Below are 19147 nucleotides of genomic sequence, written 5' to 3'. Positions count from 1 at the left end.
GGTAGGAAAGGGTAGTGAGGTGGAGCTGCAGCAAGCACTAGCATATATGGTGGCTAACATACGCAAATAAGAGCGAGAAGAGAGGCAACGCACGGTCGAGAAGCTAGAAGTGATCAAGAAATGATCCTGAAACTACTTACGTTCAAGCATAACACAAGACCGTGTTCACTTCCCGGACTCCGCCGGAAAGAGACCATCATGGCTACACACGTGGTTGATGCATTTTAATTAAGTTAAGTGTCAAGTTCTCTACAACCGGATATTAACAAATTCCCATCTGCCCATAACTGTGGGCACGGCTTTCGAAAGTTCAAACCCTATAGGGGTGTCCCAACTTAGCCCATCACAAGCTCTCATGGTCAACGAAGGATATTCCTTCTCCCAGGAAGACCCAATCAGTCTCGGAATCCCGGTTACAAGACATTTCGACAATGGTAAAACAAGACCAGCAAAGCCGCCCGAATGTGCCGACAAATCCCGATAGGAGCTGCACATATCTCGTTCTCAGGGCACGCCGGATGGGCAAGACGTCGGGTTAGCATAGACCCTGGTTGCCCAAGGGGCGCCGGACATCGCCCAGTTTGGACCAACACTTAGAGAAGCACTGGCCCGGGGGGTTAAAATAAAGATGACCCTCGGGAGCGTGACTCCCAGGGGAAAAGTAGGTGGTGGTGAGGCAAATGGTAAAACCAAGGTTGGGCCTTGCTGGAGGAGTTTTATTCAAAGCGAACTGTCAAGGGGTTCCCATAACACCCAGCCATGTAAGGAACACAAAATCAAGGAACATAACACCGGTATGACGGAAACTAGGGCGGCAAGAGTAGAACAAAACACCAGGCATAAGGCCGAGCCTTCCACCCTTTACCAAGTATATAGATGCATTAAAGTAAATAAGATATAATAATGATATCCCAACAATATCCATGTTCCAACAAGGAACAAACTTCAGCTTCACCTGCAACTAGCAACGCTATAAGTGGGGCTGAGCAAAAGCGGTAACATAGCCAAACAATGGTTTGCTAGGAAGGTGGGTTAGAGGCTTGACATGGCAATATGGGAGGCATGTTATAGCAAGTGGTAGGTAGTGCAGAATAGCAATAGAGTGAACAACTAGCAAGCAAAGATAGAAGTGATTTCGAGGGTATGGTCATCTTGCCTGCAAAGTTCTCAGCGTTGTCGAAAGCTTGATCCTCGAAAGCGTACTCAACAGGTTCCTCATCACGTACTCGTCTCCCGGCTCTACCCAAAGCAAGAACACAAGAAAAGGACCAACAATCAATCACGGTGCAATGCACAAACAACATGATGCAAAACATGGCATGATATGCGAGATGTGATATGCAATGCATATGCGTGCTCTGGAAGGAAAATAATGATCAAGGCATCAACTTGGCAAACCAAGTGTGCCACTGGAAAGATGAGATGATTTTGGTCGAAATCGATATAAGGATCGCCGGAAACGGATGCACGGTTTGCAAATGGCAAGCAAAACAAGAATGGCACAATTCTGCAATTAACAGCACGATACCATCTAGAATGCAACAAGAAACTAAGCTACTGCACTCCAACATAACAACAAAGTATATGGCAGTGATGTACACAAGATGCTTGACAAAACATGAACACTGAGCTACGGCTAAATCAACAAGAGCAGGTTCAAACAAGCATGGCAAAAGTGCAAAAGATATCAGCTTCACAGACTTAGTGAAAATACTAACATGCCAGGAATAACATCAGGAAGCCATGTTTAGAGCAAGCAAACAACATGCTACAGGAACATATCATAGCAAACAAAGGCACGGATTGAATCTACTAAGTGCACATATCAAAAGTCCCTTACTAAACATGAGCCAAAAAGGCACAGAAGATATGATGGCACCCATGTAAACATAGCAAGTTTTATTAACAGTTTCAGACTTAGCAGGAAACTGAGCATGGCATAAACATAATTATGAAGGCATCTTTTGCGAGCTCAAATCACTAACCACAAAGCATTGCATGACAAAACAAGCATAGCATCAGCAAGATGACATGTTCATGAAGCTAACCATGGCAAGATCAGCTCATATCATGCATGGATCACTAACAACAACCATGGAAAAAATGATTAACATGTAAACAATCTTCCAGGAACATTTTATAGCAAAAGTAGAGGAAGATTAAGACATGCTAGGGCACTCCATAATTGCAAACAGGGGCATGGATGAATAGCGCATACCATATGTTCAAAACATCCTTACTGAAGATACTCAAAACAAGCATGGATCTCACTGTAGCATCATGTTTACATGGCATACAAATAACAGCAGGCACAAGACTTAGCAAAATCCTAAGTCCCTGAAAACAGCAATATCATGAGGCCTAGTTTGCATGCTTGTGCTAGTAACCATATTGATCACAAAAATATATGGCAAGCACCCCTGTAACGATGACATGGCATAGTACAAAACACATGTAGAGCTCATGCCCCTATGAAGCACACATCAAATGTGACAAAAATGACAAATCAACCTAAACTGATAAGTAGCAGCAGTAAACATTTTATATCACTCTTGCAACAATGATTAGGGCATCAAGATGAACTCAAACAAGCATGCCACAATGGAATGAAATGAAGATCATCTCACAATCAACATTTTGATATATCATATGCATGATTTGGATCACCGAGCACGGAGATATGACATGATGAACAGGGGCATAAAATAGCATGGACTTCCGGGACTTGGTGAAAAAAAGGAGGTCGAGCGACAGATAGCATAACCAGTGCTCGGGCAGGGAATAGGGTGGTGGCGATCACCTAGTGGGCTTGGCCCAAGTCGGTGGTGGAGTAGGCCGGGCGAGCTGGGCCGGTGGGAGGAGTGGGTTGTCGCCCACGAGGCCCGAGCAGCGGGAGGAGGCCCGTGCGGAGGCTTCGGCTCGATCCCGAGCACGACACGACGCGGAGGCGCTCTCCGGTGGCGGCAGCGTGACACGGGAGGGTCGAGGACGGGAGGAGGAGGCGGATCCGGGCGGCGGCTCGCCGGATCCGATGCGGGGACAGCGGAGACGAGTGCTGGCGACGAGGCGCAGCTGCTGGCAGACCTGTAGGACCGCGCTGGTGGCGAGGAGCAGAGAAAGAGAGAGAAACGGAGTGAGACAAGGCAGCGACGAGGCCGGCGAGTGGCAGATCGGCAGGAGCGGCGCGGGGCACGGACGCGGGTGCCTGCAGGAGGTGGCGGCGGGCGGATTGGGTCGGGAGGGCCAGATCCGGGTCTCGGCGGGCCACCGCGATGCGGGGGAAGCGGCGGGACAGGTGGCGGCCAGTGAGTGGAGGAGGGAGGCGGTGGTGATGACGTGGCGGCCTCGGATTGGTCCGGGCGACGTGGAGGGGAGCGGCGGACATGTCCGGCGCGGGAAGATCTGTCCGGCGGCACGAGGTGGAAGGAGGTTAGGGTTTCATCTGCGCGAATTTTGGACGGGGAAGACCTTTATATAGGTGGAGGGAGTTTGGAGTGTCCAAATGATGTGTAGTTTTCGCCCACATGATTGTGATCCGACGACGGAGGACATGGAAGAGGTTTGGATGGGTTATTGGGCCGTTTTGGAGGGGTGTTGGGCTGCAACACACAAGAGGCCTTCACGGTTACCAGGTTAACCGTTGGAGCATCAAACGGACTCCAAATGGCACGAAGTTTGACAGGCGGTCTACCAGTGGTGTACCAAGGCCACTTGGCAAATCTCGGTCCATTCCGAGAACGTTCGACACCCGCTCACGAAAAGAGACAAGAGGGGTGCGTCGGGTGCATGAGGGAGTGTCGGATTGCAAAACGGGCAAAGAGGAAAATGCTCGGATGGATGAGATGAACACGAATGCAAATGCGATGCACATGATATGAAATGCATGACATGAACAAAATGCAAAACGAAACAAAACCCAACCACGAAGGGAAAATCATATCGCCTCTCCGGAAAAGGCAAGAGTCGGAGTTACAAATATGGAAAGTTGCATCCGGGGCATTACAAATGTTCATGCTCAACGCTGGCACCAAGTAAAAATTATTCAGGTATAAAACTAATCGCGACGGTAGATGTAGAGGTAGCGTGCCAATGGCGATTACATCAACCTTGGAACCATTTCTGACGCGCATCATCACCTCGTCCTTAGCCAATCTTTGTTTAATCCATAGACCCTGTTTCGAGTTGCAAATATGAGCAAGAGAACCAGTATGAAATACTCAGGCGCTACTACGAGCATTAGTAAGGTACACATCAATAACATGTATATCAAATATACCTTTCACTTTGCCATCCTTCTCATTCACCAAATACTTGGGGCAGTTCCGCTTCCAGTGACAAGTCCCTTTGCAGTAGAAGCACTCAGTTTCAGGCTTAGGTCCAGACTTGGGCTTCTTCCTGGGAGCAGCAACTTGCTTGCTATTCTTCTTGAAGTTCCCCTTCTTCCCTTTGCCCTTTTTCTTGAAACCAGTGGTCTTACTAACCATCAAGACTTGATGCTCCTTCTTGATTTCTACCTCCGCGGCCTTTAGCATTGCGAAGAGCTTGGGAATAGTCTTTTCCATCCCTTGAATATTATAGTTCATCACGAAGCCTTTATAGCTTGGTGGCAGTGATTGAAGAACTCTGTCAATGACACTATCATCAGGAAGATTAACTCCCAACTGATTCAAGTGGTTATGGTACCCAGACATTCTGAGTATATGTTCACTGACAGAACTATTCTCCTCCATCTTGCAGCTATAGAACTTGTTGGAGACTTCATATCTCTCAACTTGGGCATTTGCTTGAAATATCAACTTCAACTCCTGGAACATCTCATATGCTCCATGACATTCAAAACGTCTTTGAAGTCCCGGTTCTAAGTCATAAATCATGGCACACTGAACTATCGAGTAGTCACCAGCTTTGCTCTACCAGAAGTTCATAATGTCCGGAGTTGCTCCTGCAATGGGTCTTGCACCTAGCGGTGCTTCGAGGACGTAATTATCCTGTGCAACAATGAGGATAATCCTCAAGTTACGGACCCAGTCCGTGTAATTGCTACCATCATCTTTCAACTTTCGACCTTTCGGTCTCAGTGTTCTGAGGCCATATCTGCATATGCTAGGCTAGTCAAGTTTAACCCGAGTATTCTGCACGTGCAAAAATGGCTTGCACCCGTTGTATGTGGACGTAGAGCTTATCACACCTGATCATCACGTGGTTGAAGGAAATATGCCCTAGAGGCAATAATAAAGTTATTGTTTATTTCCTTATTTCATGATAAATGTTTATTATTCATGCTAGAATTGTATTAACCGGAAACATAATACTTGTGTGAATACATAGACAAACTAAACGTCACTAGTATGCCTCTACTTGACTAGCTCGTTGATAGAAGATGGTTATGTTTCCTAACCATAGACATGTGTTGTCATTTGATTAACGGGATCACATCATTAGGAGAATGATGTGATTGACATGACCCATTCCATTAGCTTAGCACCCGATCGTTTAGTATGTTGCTATTGCTTTCTTCATGACTTATACATGTTCCTATGACTATGAGATTATGCAACTCCCGTTTGCCGGAGGAACACTTTGTGTGCTACCAAACGTCACAACGTAACTGGGTGATTATAAAGGAGCTCTACAGGTGTCTCCAAAGGTACATTTTGGGTTGGTGTATTTCGAGATTAGGATTTGTCACTCCGATTGTCGGAGAGGTATCTCTAGGCCCTCTCGGTAATGCACATCACATAAGCCTTGCAAGCATTGCAACTAATGAGTTAGTTGTGAGATGATGTATTACGGAACGAGTAAAGAGACTTGCCGGTAACGAGATTGAACTAGGTATTAAAATACCGACGATCGAATCTCGGGCAAGTAACATACCGATGACAAAGGGAACAACGTATGTTGTTATGCGGTCTGACCGATAAAGATCTTCGTAGAATATGTGGGAGCCAATATGAGCATCCAGGTTCCGCTGTTGGTTATTGACCGGAGACGTGTCTCGGTCATGTCTACATTGTTCTCGAACCCGTAGGGTCCACATGCTTAAGGTTTCGATGACAGTTATATTATGAGTTTATGAGTTTTGATGTGCCGAAGGAGTTCGGAGTCCCGGATGAGATCGGGGACATGACGAGGAGTCTCGAAATGGTCGAGACGTAAAGATCGATATATTGGACGACTATATTCGGACGTCGGAAAGGTTCCGAGTGATTCGGGTATTTTTCGGAGTACCGGAGAGTTACGGGAATACGTATTGGGCCTTATTGGGCCATACGGGAAAGAAGGAAAAGGGCCTCAAGGGTGGCCGCACCCCTCCCCTTGGTCTGGTCCGAATTGGACTAGGGAAGGGGGGCGCCCCCTTCCTTCCTTCTCCTTTTCCCTTCCCTTTCCTTCCCTCCTACTCCTACTACTTGGAAGGGCTCCTAGTTCTATTAGGAAAGGGGGAATCCTACTCCCGGTGGGAGTAGGACTCCCCTAGGGCGCGCCATAGAGAGGGCCGGCCCCTCCCCTCCTCCACTCATTTATATACGTGGCCAGGGGGCACCCCATAGACACACAAGTTGATCTTTGTGATCGTTCTCTTAGCCGTGTGCGGTGCCCCCCTCCACCATACTCCTCGATAATATTGTAGCGGTGCTTAGGCAAAGCCCTGCGACGGTAGAACATCAAGATCGTCATCACGCCCGATCATCATGTGCAAAACTGGCTTGCACCCGTTGTATGTGAACATAGAGCTTATCACACCCGATCATCATGTGGTGTCTCGGCACGACGAATTGTCGCAACGGTGCATACTCAGGAGAACACTTATACCTTGAAATTTTAGTGAAGGATCATCTTATAATTAATGCTACCACCGTACTAAGCAAAATAAGATGCACAAAAGATAAACATCACATGCAATCAAAATATGTGACATGATATGGCCATCATCATCTTGTGCCTTTGATCTCCATCTCCAAAGCACCATCATGATCTCCATCATCACCGGCTTGACACCTTGATCTCCATCGTAGCGTCGTTGTCGTCTCACCAACTATTGCTTCTACGACTATCGCTACCGCTTAGTGATAAAGTAAAGCAATTACATGGCGATTGCATTTCATACAATAAAGCGACAACCATAAGGCTCCTGCCAGTTGCCGATAACTTTTACAAAACATGATCATCTCATACAACAATTTATATCTCATCATGTCTTGACCATATCACATCACAACATGCCCTGCAAAAACAAGTTAGACGTCCTCTACTTTGTTGTTGCAAGTTTTACATGGCTGCTACAGGCTTCTAGCAAGAACCGTTCTTACCTACGCATCAAAACCACAACGATTTTTCGTCAAGTGTGATGTTTTAACCTTCAACAAAGACCAGTCGTAGTCAAAGTCGATTCAACTAAAGTTGGAGAAACAGACACCCGCCAGCCACCTATGTGCAAAGCACATCGGTAGAACCAGTCTCATGAACATGGTCATGTAATGTCGGTCCGGGCCGCTTCATCCAACAATACCGCCGAATCAAAGTAATACGTTGGTGGTAAGCAGTATGACTATTATCGCCCACAACTCTTTGTGTTCTACTCATGCATATCATCTACGCATAGACCTGGCTTGGATGCCACTGTTGGGGAACGTAGCATGCAATTTCAAAAAAATTCCTACAATCACGCAAGATCTATCTAGGAGATCCATAGCAACGAGAGGAGGAGAGTGTGTCCACGTACCCTCGTAGACCGAAAGCGGAAGCGTTATGTTAACGCGGTTGATGTAGTCGAACGTCTTCACGATCCAACTGATCCAAGTACCGAGCGTACGGCACCTCCGTGTTCAGCACACGTTTAGCTCGATGACGTCCCTCGAGCTCTTAATCTAGTAGAGGGTCAAGGGAGAGTTACGACAGTATGACGGCATGGTGATGGTGATGGTGATGTGATCCGTGCAGGGCTTCGCCTAAGCACTATGACGCTATGACCGGAGGAGTAAACGGTGGAAGGGGGCACCGCACACGGCTAAGAGATTTCTTGGTGTGCCTTTGGGGTGCCACCCGCCCCCGTATATAAAGGAGGGGGGAGGAGGTGGCCGACCAGGGGTGGCACGCCGTGAGGGGGGGGTCCTACTAGGACTCCGTTCCTAGTAGGATTTGCCCCCCCTCCTTCCAACGGAGAGGGGGAAAGGGGAAAGGAGGGAGAAGGAGAAGGAAAGGGGGGTTGCGCCCCCTCCCCTTGTCCAATTAGGATTGGGCAAGGGGGGCGCGTGCCACCTCCCGTGGCCCGCCTCCTCTCCTCCACTATGGCCCATTAGGCCCATTAACTTTCTCGGGGGGGTTCCAGTAACCTCCCGGTACTCCGAAAAATCCCGAACCTCTTCAGAACCATTCCGGTGTCCGTATATAACCTTCCAATATATGAATCTTTACCTCTCGACCATTTCGATACTCCTCGTCATGTCCGTGATCTCATCCGGGACTCCGAACAAACTTTGATCACCAAAGCACATAACTCATAATACAAATCGGCATCGAACGTTAAGCGTGTGGACCCTACGGGTTCGAGAACTATGTAAACATGATCGAGACACATCTCCGGTCAATAACCAATAACGGAACCTGGATGCTCATATTCATTACATATTCTACGAAGATCTTTATCGGTCAAACCGCATAACAACATACGTCATTCCCTTTGTCATCGGTATGTTACTTGCCCGAGATTCAATCGTCGGCATCCTCATACCTAGTTCACTCTCGTTACCGGCAAGTCTCTTTACTCGTTCCATAATGCATCATCCCGCAACTAACTCATTAGTCACATTGCTTGCAAGGCTTATAGTGATGTGCATTACCGAGAGGGCCCAGAGATACCTCATCGATATACGGAGTGACAAATCCTAATCTTGATCTATGCCAACTCAACAAACACCTTCGGAGACACCTGTAGAGTATCTTTATAATCACCCAGTTACGTTGCAACGTTTGATAGCACACAAGGTGTTTCTGGTATTCGGGAGTTGCACAATCTCATGGTCAGAGGAATATGTATAAGTCATGAAGAAAGCAATAGCAATAAAACTAAACGATTATAATGCTAAGCTAACGGATGGGTCTTGTACATCACATCATTCTCTAATGATGTGATCTCGTTCATCAAATGACAACACATGTCTATGGTCAGGAAACTTAACCATCTTTGATTAACGAGCTAGTCAAGTAGAGGCATACTAGGGACACTCTATTTTTTCTATGTATTCACACATGTACTAAGTTTCCAGATAATACTATTCTAGCATGAATAATAAACGTTTATCATGATATAAGGAAATATAAATAACAACTTTATTATTGCCTCTAGGGCATATTTCCTTCATTGGTGTCACCGACTTACGCTAAGACCCCAGCCGGCTTAAAGCATCGGCCGCATCATTCTTTTTGCGATCAACATGTTCCACTTGATAACCTTTCAAATGACCAGGAATACCATCAACAGCCCGACGATAAGCCGCCATGAGTGGGTCCTTAGAATCCCAAGTTCCTGAGACTTGCCGAGCCACCAAATCTGAGTCACCAAAGCACCTGACCTGGCTTAGATTCATCTCTTTGGCCATCCGAAGACCATGGAGCAGGGCCTCATACTCAGCTGCATCATTAGTACAAGGAAACATCAGCCTTAAAACATAACAAAAAAATTCACCTCGCGGGGAAGTCAAAATAACTCCAGCACCCGAGCCTTCCAACTGCCTGGACCCATCAAAATGAATAGTCCAATATGTATTATCAGGCTTCTCCTCAGGCATCTGCAATTATGTCGAGTCATTGATGAAATCCACAAGAGCCTGAGACTTGATAGTTGTCCGAGGCATATATTTCAGACCATGGGGTCCATGATCAATAGCCCACTTGGCCACTCGCCCTGTGGCTTCTCTATTTTGAGTAATATCCCCTAGAGGAGCAGAACTGACCACGGTAATGGGATGACCAAGGAAATAATGCTTCAACTTGCGACTGGCCATGAACACCCCATAGACCAGCTTCTGCCAATGTGGGTATCTCTTCTTAGATTCAATTAAGACCTCGCTGACATAATAAGCCAGCCTTTGAACCGGATATTCTTTACCCAATTCCTTCCTTTCCACTACAACCGCCACATTGACGGCTCTGCTGTTAGCAGCCACATATAAGAGCAAGGGCTCCTTCTCAACCGGAGCTGCAAGAACCGGCGGCTCAGCCAACTATTTTTTAAGCGCCTCAAACACCTCATTAGCGGCATCACTCTAGAAAAAGTGGTATGTTTTCTTCATCATCTGGTACAGAGGAATAGCCTTTTCTCCCAGGCAGCTTATAAACTGGCTTAACGCTGCAATACGACCTGCCAAACGCTGGACATCATTAATGCATGCCGGCTTAGACAATGAAGTGATAGCCTTGATTTTCTCTGGGTTAGCATCAATACCTCTCTCAGAAACCAGAAAACCCAAGAGCTTGCCTGCAGGTACACCAAAGACACATTCGGCTGGGTGAAGCATCATCTTGTAGACCCACAGGTTATCAAAGGTCTCCTTTAAATCATCTAGCAAGGTCTCCTTCTTTCTGGATTTCACAACAATATCATCCACATAAGCATGAACATTGCGTCCTATCTGGTTGTGAAGGAAATTCTAAACACAACGCTGATAAGTCGCCTAGGCACTCTTGAGCCCAAAAGGCATAGATACATAGCAGAAAGCTCCAAAAGGTGTGATGAAAGATGTTTTCTCCTGGTCTTTAACTGCCATGTTGATATGATGATAACCAGAATAAGCATCCAAAAAGCTCAAATGCTCACAACCCGCCATAGCATCAATGATCTGATCAAGACGGGGAAGACCAAAAGGACCAGCTGGGCAAGCCTTGTTAAGGTCTGTGTAATCCACACACACATACACCAAGTGCCATTTTTCTTAAGTACCAGCACCGGATTAGCCAACCACTCGAGATGAAAATTTTCAACAATGAACCCGGCCGCTAAGAGCCGGGCCACCTCTTCTCCAATGGCCTTGCGCCTCTCCTAATTAAAACGACGAAGAAATTGCTTGACCGGCTTAAACTTAGGATCAATATTAAGAGTGTGCTCAGCGAGTTCTCTTGGTACACCCGACATGTCTGAAGGCTTCCATGCAAAGATGTCCCGATTCTCATGGATGAACTCGATGAGCGTGCTTTCCTATTTTGGATCCATATTGGCACTAATAACGAACTACTGAGATGAATCGCCAGGGGTAAAGTCAACCTATTTGGTGTCATCTGCCGACTTAAATTTCAGCAAAGGGTCATGCTCTATGGTAGGTTTCTTCAAGGGGGTCATATCTGTCGGGTCAACATTATCCTTGTAAAACTTCAGTTCCTCTGCAGCACATGCAGACTCAGCATAAGTAGCATCACCTTCTTCACATTCAAGAGTTATCTTCCTGCTACCATGGACTGTGATGGTACCCTTATGACCCGGCATCTTGAGTTGCAGATACACATAGCAAGGTCGTGCCATAAATTTGGCGTAAGCCGGCCGCCCAAACAAAGCATGATAAGAGCTTTTGATTTTTACCACCTCAAACAATGTTTCCACCATGTAATCATAGTCATCACCAAACGCCACTTCCAGGTTGATTTTACCAACTGGGTAGGCTGACTTACCAGGCACCACCCGTGAAAAACTATGGAGGATGACCTAAGGGCTTTGTCAGTCAAATTCATACGGCGAAAAGTATCGTAATAAAGGATATTGATGATGTTGCCTCCGTCCATAAGCACCTTAGTTAATTTATAACACCCCCCCCCCCGCGCCAACCCGAGGGGCTACCACCAGTGCTAGCTGACCCGGGTTGTCAACCCGAGGCGGGTGATCCTCACAGCTCCATACGATTGGCTGCTCTGACCGTCGCAAATATTGAGGTACCGCCGACTCAACTGTATTGATTGCACGCTTGTGAACCTTCTGATCATGCTTGTAAAGATGTGTAGTAAACACATGATACTGGCCCCTGTTAAGTTGTTTAGGATTAGACTGATACCCTGACACTGCTGCTGGTTACCCTGACCAGGCTGCTGGTTGTAACCACCCTAATTACCTTGACCTTGAAATCTGAAGTTTAAGCCGCCACCTCCAAAGCCGGGTCCGTGAGAGCCAGATCCTGACCCGCTGTGCGGGCCATTATTGCCGTTGTGGTCCTGCTGAAAGCCGGAGCTCTTATACTCCTTCATGATGAAACAATCTTTCCACATGTGTGTTGACGACCTATCTGGATGACTGTGCTTTGGGCAAGGCTAGTTCAACATCGCCTCAAGGTTAAACCTTGGCCCTCCAACTTGTGGTTGTGACCTCCCATGACGACGTTGATTGCTATCCTACGTATTGGTGTTGGCCACAAAATCTGACCCACCGTCGATTTGCTTGCGCTCACCATTGTTACCTTGATTCTGCCCCGACGTGTTTTGCTGCTGTCCTTTTCCGTTGCTGTTCTTCGTCCCCTTGTTGGACTTCTCCTCATCAGACCCCGTGTCTTTAGTATTATCATAGTCGGCGTATTTGGTGAGAGCTGCCATGAGCTCTCCCATGTCATTGCAGTGACGCTTAAGCCGCCCTAACTTCTGTTTGAGGGGAATGAATCGGCAGTTTTTCTCCAAAATCAGGACAGCAGAGCCGGCATTGATGCTATTTAACGAGAGGATAATAGCCGAGACCCGACGAGCCCAGTGGTTGGTTGACTCATCCTCACGCTGGACACAAGTGTTGGGGAACGTAGTAATTTCAAAAAAATTCCTACGCACACGCAAGATCATGGTGATGCATAGCAACGAGAGGGGAGAGTGTTGTCCACGTACCCTCATAGACCGAAAGCGGAAGCGTTAGCACAACGCGGTTGATGTAGTTGTACGTCTTCACGATCCGACCGATCAAGTACCGAACGTACGGCAACTCCGAGTTCAGCACACGTTCAGCCCGATGACGTCCCTCGAACTCCGATCCAGCCGAGTATTGAGGGAGAGTTTCGTCAGCACGACGGCGTGTGACGATGATGATGTTCTACCGACGCAGGGCTTCGCCTAAGCACTGCTACGGTATTATCGAGGTGGACTATGGTGGAGGGGGGCACCGCACACGGCTAAAAGATCAAATCAATTGTTGTGTCTATGGGGTGCCCCCCTGCCCCCGTATATAAAGGATCAAGGGGGGAGGTGCAGCCGGCCAGGAGGAGGCGCGCCAGGAGGAGTCCTACTCCCACCGGGAGTAGGACTCCCTCCCTTCCTTGTTGGATTAGGAGAAGGGGGGAAAGAGGAGGGAGAGAGGAAGGAAGGGGGGCGCCGCCCCTTCTCCTTGTCCTATTCGTACTAGGGGGAGGGGCGCGCGGCCCTGCCCTGTCCACCTCTCCTCTTCTCCACTAAGGCCCACTATGGCCCATGAATCCCCCGGGGGGTTCCGGTAACCCCTCGGTACTCTGGTAAAATTCTGATTTCACCCGGAACACTTCCGATATCCAAATATAGGCTTCCAATATATCAATCTTCATGTCTTGACCATTTTGAGACTCCTCGTCATGTCCGTGATCACATCCGGAACTCCGAACAACCTTCGGTACATCAAAACTCATAAACTCATAATATAACCGTCATCAAAACTTTAAGCGTGCAGACCCTAAGGGTTCGAGAACTATGTAGACATGACCGAGACATGTCCCCGGTCAATAACCAATAGTGGAACCTGGATGCTCATATTGGCTCCCACATATTCTATGAAGATCTTTATCGGTCAGACTGCAAAACAACATACGTTGTTCCCTTTGTCATCGGTATGTTACTTGCCCGAGATTCGATCGGCGGTATCTCAATACCTAGTTCAATCTCGTTACCGGCAAGTCTCTTTACTCGTTCCGTAATACATCATCCCGCAACTAACTCATTAGTTGCAATGCTTGCAAGGCTTAAGTGATGTGCATTACCGAGTGGGCCCAGAGGTACCTCTCCGACAATCGGAGTGACAAATCCTAATCTCGAAATACGCCAACCCAACAAGTACCTTTGGAGACACCTATAGATCACCTTTATAATCACCCAGTTACGTTGTGACATTTGGTAGCACACAAAGTGTTCCTCTGGTAAACGGGAGTTGCATAATCTCATAGTCATAGGAACATGTATAAGTCATGAAGAAAGCAATAGCAACAAACTAAACGATCAAGTGCTAAGCTAACGGAATGGGTCATGTCAATCACATCATTCTCCTAATGATGTGATCCCGTTAATCAAATGACAACTCATGTCTATGGTTAGGAAACATAACCATCTTTGATTAACGATCTGATCAAGTAGAGGCATACTAGTGACACTCTGTTTGTTTATGTATTCACACATGTATCATGTTTCCGGTTAATACAATTCTAGCATGAATAATAACCATTTATCATGATATAAGGAAATAAATAATAACTTTATTATTGCCTCTAGGGCATATTTCCTTCAGTCTCCCACTTGCACTAGAGCCAATAATCTAGATTACACAGTAATGATTCTAACACCCATGGAGTCTTGGTGCTGATCATGTTTTGCTCGTGGAAGAGGCTTAGTCAACGGGTCTGCAACATTCAGATATGTATGTATCTTGCAAATTTCTATGTCTCCCACCTGGACTAGATCCCGGATGGAATTGGAGCGTCTCTTGATGTGCTTGGTTCTTTTGTGAAATCTGGATTCCTTCGCCAAGGCAATTGCTCCAGTATTGTCACAAAAGATTTTCATTGGACCCGATGCACTAGGTATGACACCTAGATCGGATATGAACTCCTTCATCCACTCCTTCATTTGCTACTTCCGAAGCAGCTATGTACTCTGCTTCACACGTAGATCCCGCCACGACGCTTTGTTTAGAACTGCACCAACTGACAGCTCCACCGTTCAATGTAAACACGTATCCAGTTTGCGATTTAGAATCGTTCGGATCAGTGTCAAAGCTTGCATCAACGTAACTATTTACAATGAGCTCTTTGTCACCTCCATAAATGAGAAACATATCCTTAGTCCTTTTCAGGTATTTCAGGATGTTCTTGACCGCTGTCCAGTGATCCACTCCTGGATTACTTTGGTACCTCCCTTCTAGACTTATAGCAAGGCACACATCAGGTCTGGTACACGGCATTGCATAGATGATAGAGCCTATGGCTGAAGCATAGGGAACATCTTTCATCTTCTCTCTATCTTCTGGAGTGGTCGGGCATTGAGTCTTACTCAACTTCACACCTCGTAACACAGGCAAAAACCCTTTCTTTGCTTGATCCATTTTGAACTTCTTCAAAACTTTGTCAAGGTATGTGCTTTGTGAAAGTCCAATTAAGCGTCTTGATCTATCTCTATAGATCTTGATGCCCAATATATAAGCAGCTTCACCGAGGTCTTTCATTGAAAAACTCTTATTCAAGTATCCCTTTATGCTATCCAGAAATTCTATATCGTTTCCAATCAACAATATGTCACCCACATATAATATCAAAAATGCTACAGAGCTCCCACTCACTTTCTTGTAAATATAGGCTTCTCCAAAAGTCTGTATAAAACCAAATGCTTTGATCACACTATCAAAGCGTTTATTCCAACTCCGAGAGGCTTGCACCAGTCCATAAATGGATCGCTGGAGCTTGCACACATTGTTAGTTCCCTTTGGATCGATAAAACCTTTAGGTTGCATCATATACAACTCTTCTTCTAGAAATTCATTCAGGAATGCAGTTTTTACATCCATTTGCCAAATTTCATAATCATAAAATGCGGCAATTGCTAACATGATTCGGACGGACTTAAGCATTGCTACGGGTGAGAAGGTCTCATCGTAGTCAACTCCTTGAACTTGTCGAAAACCTTTTGCAACAAGTCGAGCTTTGTAGATAGTAACATTACCGTCAGCATCTGTCTTCTTCTTGAAGATCCATTTATTCTCGATGGCTTGTCGATCAACGGGCAAGTCAACCAAAGTCCACACTTTGTTCTCATACATGGATCCCATCTCAGATTTCATGGCCTCAAGTCATTTTTTGAAATCTGGGCTCACCATTGCTTCTTCATAGTTCGTAGGTTCGTCATGGTCTAGTAACATAACCTCTAGAACAGGATTACCGTACCACTCTAGTGCGGATCTTACTCTGGTTGACCTACGAGGTTCATTAACAACTTGATCTGAAGTTCTATGACCATCATCATTAACTTCCTCACTAATTGGTACAGACGTCATAGGAACCGGTTTCTGTGATGAACTACTTTCCAATAAGGGAGCAGGTATGGTTACCTCATCAAGTTCTACTTTCCTCCCACTCACTTCTTTCGAGAGAAACTCCTTCTCTAGAAAGGATCCATTCTTAGCAACGAATGTCTTGCCTTCGGATCTATGATAGAAGGTGTACCCAACAGTCTCCTTTGGGTATCCTATGAAGACACATTTCTCCGATTTGGGTTCGAGCTTATCAGGTTGAAGCTTTTTCACATAAGCATCGCAGCCCCAAACTTTAAGAAACGAAAACTTTGGTTTCTTGCCAAACCATGATTCATAAGGTGTCGTCTCAACGGATTTCGATGGTGCCCTATTTAACGTGAATGCGGCCGTCTCTAAAGCATAACCCCAAAATGATAGTGGTAAATCAGTAAGAGACATCATAGATCGCACCATATCTAGTAAAGTATGATTACGACGTTCGGACACACCATTACGCTGTGGTGTCCCGGGTGGCGTGAGTTGCAAAACTATTCTGCATTGTTTCAAATGTAGACCAAACTCGTAACTCAAATATTCTCCTCCACGATCAGATAGTAGAAACTTTATTTTCTTGTTACGATGATTTTCAACTTCACTCTGAAATTCTTTGAACTTTTCAAATGTTTCAGACTTATGTTTCATTAAGTAGATATACCCATAAATGCTTAAATCATCTATGAAGGTGAGAAAATAACGATACCCGCTGCGAGCCTCAATGTTCATTGGTCCACATACATCAGTATGTACGATCTCCAATAAATCAGTTGCTCGCTCCATAGTTCCGGAGAACGGCGTTTTAGTCATCTTGCCCATGAGGCACGGTTCGCAAGTACCAAGTGATTCATAATCAAGTGGTTCCAAAAGTCCATCAGTATGGAGTTTCTTCATGCGCTTTATACCGATATGACCTAAACGGCAGTGCCACAAATAAGTTGCACTATCATTATCAACTCTGCATCTTTTGGCTTCAACATTATGAATATGTGTATCACTACTATCGAGATTCATCAAAAATAGACCACTCATCAAGGGTGCATGACCATAAAATATATTACTCATATAAATAGAACAACAATTATTCTCTGATTTAAATGAATAACCGTCTCGCATCAAACAAGATCCAGATATAATGTTCATGCTCAACGCTGGCACCAAATAACAATTATTTAGGTCTAATACTAATCCCGAAGGTAGATGTAGAGGTAGCGTGCCGACGACGATCACATCGACTTTGGAACCGTTTCCCACGCGCATCGTCACCTCGTCCTTGGCCAATGTTCGCTTAATCCGTAGTCCCTGTTTTGAGTTGCAAATATTAGCAACAGAACCAGTATCAAATACCCAGGTGCTACTGCGAGTTTTGGTAAGGTACACATCAATAACATGTATATCACATATACCTTTGTTCGCCTTGCCATCCTTCTTATCCGCCAAATACTTGGGGCAGTTCCGCTTCCAGTGACCAGTCTGCTTGCAGTAGAAGCACTCAGTCTCAGGCTTAGGTCCAGACTTGGGTTTCTTCTCTTGAGCAACAACTTGTTTGCTGTTCTTTTTGAAGTTTCCCTTCTTCTTCCCTTTGCCCTTTTTCTTGAAACTGGTGGTCTTATTGACCATCAACACTTGATGCTCCTTCTTGATTTCTACCTCCGCAGCCTTTAGCATTGCAAAGAGCTCGGGAATCGTCTTATCCATCCCTTGCATGTTATAGTTCATCATGAAGCTTTTCTAGCTTGGTGGCAGTGATTGAAGAATTCTGTCAATGACGCTATCATCCGGAAGATTAACTCCCAGTTGAATCAAGTGATTGCAGTACCCAGACATCTTGAGTATATGCTCACTGACAGAACTATTCTCCTCCATCTTGCAGCTGTAGAACTTATTGGAGACTTCATATCTCTCAATCCGGGCGTTCTTTTGAAATATTAACTTCAACTTCTGGAACATCTCATATGCTCCATGACGTTCAAAACGTCGTTGAAGTCCCGGTTCTAAGCCATAAAGCATGGCACACTGAACTATTGAGTAGTCATCAGCTTTCCTCTGCCAGACGTTCATAACATCTGGTGTTGCTCCTGCAGCAGGTTTGGCACCTAGCGGTGCTTCCAGGACGTAATTCTTCTATGCAGCAATGAGGATAATCCTCAAGTTACGGACCCAGTCCGTGTAATTGCTACCATCATCTTTCAACTTTGCTTTCTCAAGGAACGCATTAAAATTCAACGGAACAATAGCATGGGCCATCTATCTATAAACAACATAGACAAGCAAGATACTATCAGGTACTAAGTTCATGATAAAATTAAGTTCAATTAATCATATTACTTAAGAACTCCCACTTAGATAGACATCTCTCTAATCCTCTAAGTGATCACGTGATCCATATCAACTAAACCATAACCGATCATCACGTGAAATGGAGTAGCTTTCAATGGTGAACATCACTATGTTGATCGTATCTACTATATGATTCACGCTCGACCTTTCGGTCTCAGTGTTCTGAGGCCATATCTGCATATGCTAGGCTCGTCAAGTTTAACCTGAGTATTCTGCGTGTGCAAAACTGGCTTGCACCCATTGTAGATGGACGTAGAGCTTATCACACCCGGTCATCACGTGGTGTCTGGGCACGACGAACTTTGGCAACAGTGCATACTCAAGGAGAACACTTTTATCTTGAAATTTAGTGAGAGATCATCTGATAATGCTATCGTCAATCAAAGCAAGATAAGATGCATAAAAGATAAACATCAGATGCAATCAATATAAGTGATATGATATGGTCATCATCATCTTGTGCTTGTGATCTTCATCTCCGAAGCACCGTTATGATCACCATAGTCACCGGCGCGACACTTTGATCTCCATCATAGCATCGTTGTCATCTCGCCA

The sequence above is a fragment of the Triticum urartu genome, chromosome 5 (genome assembly GCF_003073215.2).
Source record: "Triticum urartu cultivar G1812 chromosome 5, Tu2.1, whole genome shotgun sequence".
NCBI lineage: Eukaryota > Viridiplantae > Streptophyta > Magnoliopsida > Poales > Poaceae > Triticum > Triticum urartu.
Note: the sequence above shows the minus strand (reverse complement) of the source record.